The sequence below is a fragment of the Chrysochloris asiatica genome, unplaced genomic scaffold (genome assembly GCF_000296735.1).
Source record: "Chrysochloris asiatica unplaced genomic scaffold, ChrAsi1.0 scaffold00054, whole genome shotgun sequence".
Taxonomy (NCBI): domain Eukaryota; kingdom Metazoa; phylum Chordata; class Mammalia; order Afrosoricida; family Chrysochloridae; genus Chrysochloris; species Chrysochloris asiatica.
The window spans coordinates 3,847,576-3,854,785 of record NW_006408572.1 but is presented as its reverse complement, the minus strand read 5'-3'; the positions used below and the strand labels follow the sequence as shown (position 1 = coordinate 3,854,785).

Below are 7,210 nucleotides of genomic sequence, written 5' to 3'. Positions count from 1 at the left end.
ATGGCTGCATTTAGTCATATTATTTACCCATACTACATTTAGGAAGGAGTCCTGGTGTGGTGCTGTAGGATAAGCACTGAACCACAAGGTCTGTTTGAACCACAAAGTCAGTGGTTCAAACTCACCAGCTGCTCCTTAGAAACCCTACACAGAGTCACTATGAGTAGGAACCAACTGGACAACACTTAACAATAACATCAGCAACATTTAGGAAGAGCAATTTGGAATCATAGTGGAAAACTTAATTCACCTCTTATAGCTGGTAACACAAGCAGACAGAGAAAGTAAAGATGTAGAAAATCGGAATAACTAAATTGATCTGAATTATATATCTGAATTATATACTATTTACAATGACAATATATATATTCTTTTCAACTTCACAAAGACTATTTTCCAAAAATCAACCATATTGTTTAAATTATTATATATTCCTGAGTTTTTTTGTGTGTACAACCTCCATGCCCCCCCCAAAAAAAAAAAAAAAAAACAAGAAGGACTGGAATCAAATACTGTTGAATGATGCACAGGAAAAATAAAAGGTGGACATTGCATATTTGTGGTTCAAATAACACAGGCAATGGATGGAGTAAGCCATGCACGTCCTCACTAACACACAACATTGCAGCAATTAGAGATGGAGAATACAATTACAAAAATTTTCACACAGTGGGAAAAAAAACACCATATGATGGGTCATAAAGAAAACATCAACAGTCTAAAAAGATTAAATTCATGCAGAGGATATTCTCTGACCACCATGATATAAAGTTAGGAATTAAAGCAAAGAAATAATCAAAAAACACCAACTACTAACAATTTAAACAATTCCCTTCTAAATAATCTAAGAGTCAAAGAAGAAATAAAAATAAATATTAGAAGATATTCAACTGAACAATAGTGAAGATACAACACCAAAACTTGCAGGATGCAGCTAAAGCAGTACTTAGAAGAAAACATACAGCCTTAAATGAATAGCAAAGAAAAGAAGAAGGCTTTCATCTCAGAAAACTAGAAAAAAGAACAAAATTAATCACCTGTTTGCTATTAAAAGCAACTGGAGCAGCCATCTAAGATGCAGCCATTCGTCTCTTCTGCATCTGGAGAAAGAAAAGTGAAAAAAATTAGATGCAAAGAAACAATTCATCCGGTGGACGAATGAACAATATGACCCCAGCCTCTATGACCCTGGGAACAGAACTAGCTGGTGGCTAGCTACCTCTGCAGACCACTCTGAAAGAGATCACAATAGGACATTTGTGGATAGAGTGGGGAAAATAGTGAAACAAAACTCAAAATTATGAAAAAAGACCAGGCTTTCTGGTCTGATGGAAGTCCTCAGACTGTGGTATTTAGACACTCACCCCTGTAACTCAGTTTTCAGCCAAATAATTGGCCTACAAGGTAAATAATAACACTAGGCAAGTACACACTCCTTAAAACAATCAAAGTCCCAGGAATAAAGCTCAGAAGGCAGAAAGGGAGCAGAAAGGAAAAGGAAGGGAAACAGCAAACACAGGGAGGAAGTGAGAGGGAAGAATGTTGTTATATTTGGGGGAATGAAATCAATGTCACAAAACAAAATGTGTATGAAGTGTTGAATGGAAACCAATTTGCTTTGTCAACTTTCACACAAGTCACTAATAAGTTTTTGTTAATGCGTTCTTTTAATGTATGTGCTGGCTACACAGGATTGTTCAGTCTGCCAAAATTTTCAGACTTGGTTTTATTTCCCAAAATATTATAAGCATCGGTCAGCGGTCAAAACATCAATCAAGAATTTCCGAGTCAATGACGGGGATTGGATTTGCCCTGACAAAAAACAAAACAGCTGAAGCCAAGATAATGAAAGCTGGTGGCACTGAAACAGGAAAGACACTTGCAGAAAAGAGTTGAGGCCTATTTAGTGCTAATGATTGACAGTGTAATGCTTACAATAATGTGAATTGGGCCAGAATATCAGAATGTAACATGTGCAATAGTCCAAAGTATGCTAAATTAGAAGAAAGAACAGGATATGGTGGTGGTTTTAATGAAAGAGAAAATGTTGAATATATAGAAAGAGAAGAATCTGATGGTGAATATAATGAGTTTGGAAGTAAAAAGAAAAAATACAGAGGGAAGGCAGTTGGTCCTGTGTCTACTTTTTTTTTTTTTTTTATGTTTTATTGTGAATTATGTGATAGTCAACATGGGAGAACATTAGTTTTACATTCATTCTATTGTATATCATTTCATTGCCATAGTTACAATCCCCTCCATGCATCATCAACCAACCAAAGGGTATACCCTGCAAGCCTGCCCAACCTCCTACCCGCCCCCCCACCCCCCAGTCATCAGCACACAGCCCCTCTCCCTCTCTGGATCTAAAGTCCCCAGCTGCTCCATCTCTCCACGTCATCGTCTCTGCCTCCATCTCAGGCATCACTGCTTCTCTAGGTAGGGTCCAGCTCTCTGCTCTTCTCCATTGATGGTCCTAGGGACCTCCACTCCTAAACTGGAAAGTTAATCAATCCCCTCCTTGCTATAAAACATCTACCTTTACATTTCCAATGCTCACAATCAGTCCTGATAACAATTATTCACTATTGTACCACAAGAGATCTATATGTATTTCATTTCATCAGCCCCTGCCTAGACAGATTGGACACTACTCACTGGAGATTCTACCTTCCTCCAGGCCCTCTGGATCGGGGATCCCTATTGAAAGCTTGTAAGCCAGTCACTTCTTGCCTTTGTAGCCTGTGTTTATTTTAAAGGAAGCTGATGATAAAGAATCAGAGGGAGAAGAAGAGGATGAGGATGAAGACCTTTCTAAATATAAACTGGATGAGGATGAAGATGACGCTGATCTCTCAAAATAGAATCTTGATGCCATTGAAGAAGATAGTAGTAATAAAAGGAAATCCAATAGACGTAGTCATTCAAAGTCTCGATCTTTACATTCACAATTTTCATCACGCTCATCCTCCCCCTCAAGTTCAAGGTCTAGGTCCCATTCAAGTAGTTCTTCCAGCTCGCAGTCAAGATCTAGTTCCAGTTCCAGAGAACATTCCAGGTCTCGTGGGTCGAAATCAAGATCCAGCTCCAGGTCCCACAGGGGCTCTTCTTCCCCAGGACAAAGATCTTATTCAAGTTCATCATCTTCTGAGAGGGGCAGAAAGAGAAGTCATTCTACATCTTCTTCATCTGGTGACTGCAAGAAAAGATGAACAAGATTATGGTCACCCAAAAGGTACCACAGGTCATCTTCTGGATCATCTCATTCTGGTTTCCATTCAAGTTCAAAAAAGAAATAATGTTTTAAAATTTACATCTTACAAAAAAAATCAGTACCATGCATGAAGCACATTTTTTAAGAAGTTGATGTCTTACTTGATCAGAAGTGCAAAATCTGCTAGTAGAGGTACATGCCTTTCATTGCTTTTCAGAACAATACAGCTGTGTTTATTTGTAAAATTTAAAGTAAATAGTATTTTAAGCCATAATGTCCCAAAATAGATGCTATATTTAGCATTCATTATCTAAAACCATTTGCTTTATTTAAAATCTCTTGGCTAAAACAGTACTAATTTGAACTGGTCTGTTCACTAAGACCAAATTTACTAGGCTTGCCTGAGATTTAAGCATGGAGGCGAGGACTGGTAAATTAGTTGACAACAGGCTGTTTATTTTAACCTGGAAAAAGAACATAACCTGTTTGTGTTAACTTACGTCTATATGATTCTCTTAGAAAAAAAAATTAAACTAAATTGCAAAACGGCCAACCAGAAGCATCTTTATTTTTTAAATTCTTTATGTTAAGAATTCCTTGGAATCATTGTCTTTCTTTTATTCATTACTTTTCATACCACCACATTTAATGTAAAAGTATCTTGTAAATTGCGGGAGGGAGTATTGCCCATATCTATTTCTCTCTTACTGACACATAATTTGGGGCAAGAAAAAAATTCAGTCTAACAATTCATCTTTTCTCTATTAATATTATTGGCTGATGAGGAAAGAAAATCTTGTTTTGAGATGTTTATCTGAATATTTTAAGAAGTTTTGTGTGGTATCCTTAAGTGTAGTTGTCATATGTGATGGGGTAAACAAGACTAAACCATAGTTGTTAATAGACAGCAAATTGTAGAAAGTTGAAGTATATTTCTCTTTGGATGAAAAGCCAACAGGGATGTTGTGAATTTAAGTAAATATTTACCTTGAAATGTTAAAAACAAAACAAAAAAAAACCAACATTATAAGCATCATTGTTTTTCAGTCTGTGTCTGATAATTATCTGGAGGACCTGTGCACCTTTTATCTGTTGGTTGTTGCTTTGGGGGATCTTATAAGCATGTGGGCTTATCTTCGGTTTCGTGCTGGATATTATGTTTGAAAAATTATCAGGATCAATAAGTTGAGGATGATGTAAAAATGGCAGGGCATTGTCTGGCCTCCTCTAACTTCACAAAGGGATGGAAAGAGAATCACATCAACATCAGTCCATGGCTGGTTTCTATGGGATGGAAATCAGACATACCTCCTCTCTCCAACATCTTTACCCATTCTGAAACCAGCCACCCTCCCATCTTTTAGCACTCTGCAGTTTTCCAAGTGCTTTTACACAGCCTGCTGCATGTGATCCTCATAACCTGCATGAAAGGCTTTGTTGGTGAGATGAGGAGGCTCAGAGGTGTGTGTGGCCTCACAAGGTCATACAACTAGAGAGCAACAGAGGAGGTATAACACCAGTTTTCCAAGGCCAACTATGGGTTTCCTACCACCTCAACCTCCTCTCTATTCTCCACCCAGCCACACAGCAGAGGGTCTTGTGTCTCTAAGGTTCCCTAATCATACAAGTGTCCAAAACCCAGTGACTCTAACAGATTCAGGAAGGTAAAGCACAAGATCTGAATTACGTAGGTGCTTGCTACAAAGGTCCTGGTCCTTAGGCCCAGTATATCAAAGTAAAATCCACTTTAGTTTTATAAGCATCCCAGGTTATTCTGATGCTCACTGAAGTTTGAGAGATAGTTACCGTACAGCCTAGGAAGCATATGTGCTAATTTCTCTGAGTGTCTTCTGGCTTTCCCCAGCCCTGTTACCTGCCTCCTACCCTCCCTCCTTCAGGAAGATGTCCCAGAGGGTCAGTTCTCTCTGCCCATCTGCTGGTAGCCACTTCTTTGTACCCTCCTTTACCTTCTTTCCCTTCTAGAAACACTCTCTTTCTTTGCTGAAGAATCTTCTAAAGATCCAAATTCTGAGAGTCCAAAGCCCATTCCTGAAATGTCTCTTAAGATTTGTTCTGCAGAATCTGGAGTGGGTATCAGAGAAAATCCAGAGTCCTTTTTCTTTTACTTTTACTCCCTGGACTCATGCAAAATTACAGCATTGTTAAAAGATTTTCGAAAATGTCATGAGGAGCCTTATAAATTCATTAAATAATTTAAAGTCCTTATTGAAACTGATCAGTCCAGTTTACCTTGTTTGGATCAGATAGTCTATATATTAGCTACCCAGGATATGGGAAAGGCTAATTATGGTTAATAATTACCAAAGATCTCTGGTAGCGTAGTGGTTACGAATCGGGCTGCGAACCTTAAGGTCAGCGGTTCGAAACTACCAGCCACTCCGCGGGAGAAAGATGAGGCTTTCTATTCCCGTAAGGATTTACACCCTCGGAAACCCTGTACAGGGTCGCTATGGGTCGGAACCGACTCGACGGCACTTAACAACAACAACAAAATTATGGTTAGAATGTGCTGAGTAGAAAGATTCTGCAAAATAGTCTGGACTTGGATACAGGCAAAATAGCCAAAAATCTCATCACAGAAGTTTGCAGTAGGGACCAAAATGTACTTGGAGCAATCCTTCAGGTCTTTCCCCCAATGATTGATTGGACAAAAATCCACTCTTCCATACAAAATAAAGACAGAAGATTAGATTACTATCAAGTCTGAGTATTTCAGAAGTTTTTGGAACTTTCTGGGTTTAGATCCTTTAGGCAAAGGAACTATTGATGCTGTGAAGTACCATCAAGTCAATTCTGACCATGTGATTAGCAGTTCAGGGCTTAACCTACAGGGGGGTCATTAATGCAATATTTTCATCTGTCCTCAAGCCTGAAATTTCAGTCTTATTTAAAAGACATTGCTTACATTGGAAGGTTTCTTCCAACTGCCAAACTGATCAGGTTGGATCCTGAGCTTGCCCAAATGTTAGAAAGAAAGCAGACCTGCTAAAGCTGAAAAGTCCATCGCACTTTGATTACAGCAGCCACAAGGGCCTATCCAAACAATAAATCTAAAACGCTTCTCTGAACCTAAAACTTGTCTCTGCCACTATTGCTAAAAAAGCTAGCCATTGGAAGAATGATTTAAACTGAAGACTAAAAGGCTTCCACACCGTCCATCCTTCTACTCCCCGATTCAGAATGAAGAAACCCTGGCAACAATACAGGGACTTTCCCCATGATGACTCTAAGCCCTCGAGGAGAAACAACTGTGTACATTAATAGAGAACCCCACCACGTTTTAATCAATGCAAGAACTACTCTATCTGCAATTAGCCCCACATGTTTACAAAAGCCCCTACTGAGAAGTAAGTGTTGCTGTTGTTAAGTGCCCTAGTTGAATCTGTTCCAACTCATAGCAGCCCTGTATAGAGTTTCCAAGGAGTGGCTGGTGAGCTTGAACTGCCAACCTTGCCGTTCAAACTGACCTTGCAGTCCAGCACATTAATCCACAGTGCCACAAGAACTCAAAAATAGTGGAAGTTACTAATACTGAACAAGCATGCTTCAACCTGAGCAAATAGCTCATAGCCCCATTGAAGATTTACACCCTGTTTTGCTTAGTCCTGGCACTCAGTTAATTTAATGTTGTTGTTGTTATTAAGTGCCGTAGAATCAGTTCTGACTCATAGTGACCCAGTATATGGTTTATGAGGAGTGACTGGTAGGTTTGAACCACCAATCTTGTGGTTCAGACTGACCTTGCAGTTGAGTGCTTATCCTACAGCACCACTAAGTGAAATTACCATTTGCAATCTAATAAACAGGGGAAGTTTTATTAATTTTGGCTGACAACCTAAGCTTAGGGATAAATAGTATTCAAAAAGAAGAGGGTTTTGCCACATGCAAACCATTACTGCTCCCTTTCAAAGCTCTTCTTGTTCAGGTTCCACCCCCTGTAGTTAACTCTCAGAATCCCAAAATGTTATGCACTGC

General features: G+C 39.0%; 1 pseudogene; it reads left to right on the top strand.

The window, feature by feature from the left end:
* Positions 1 to 1,791: 1,791 nt before the first annotated feature.
* LOC102837080 lies at positions 1,792 to 3,307 on the top strand (annotated as a pseudogene).
* Positions 3,308 to 7,210: the final 3,903 nt, after the last annotated feature.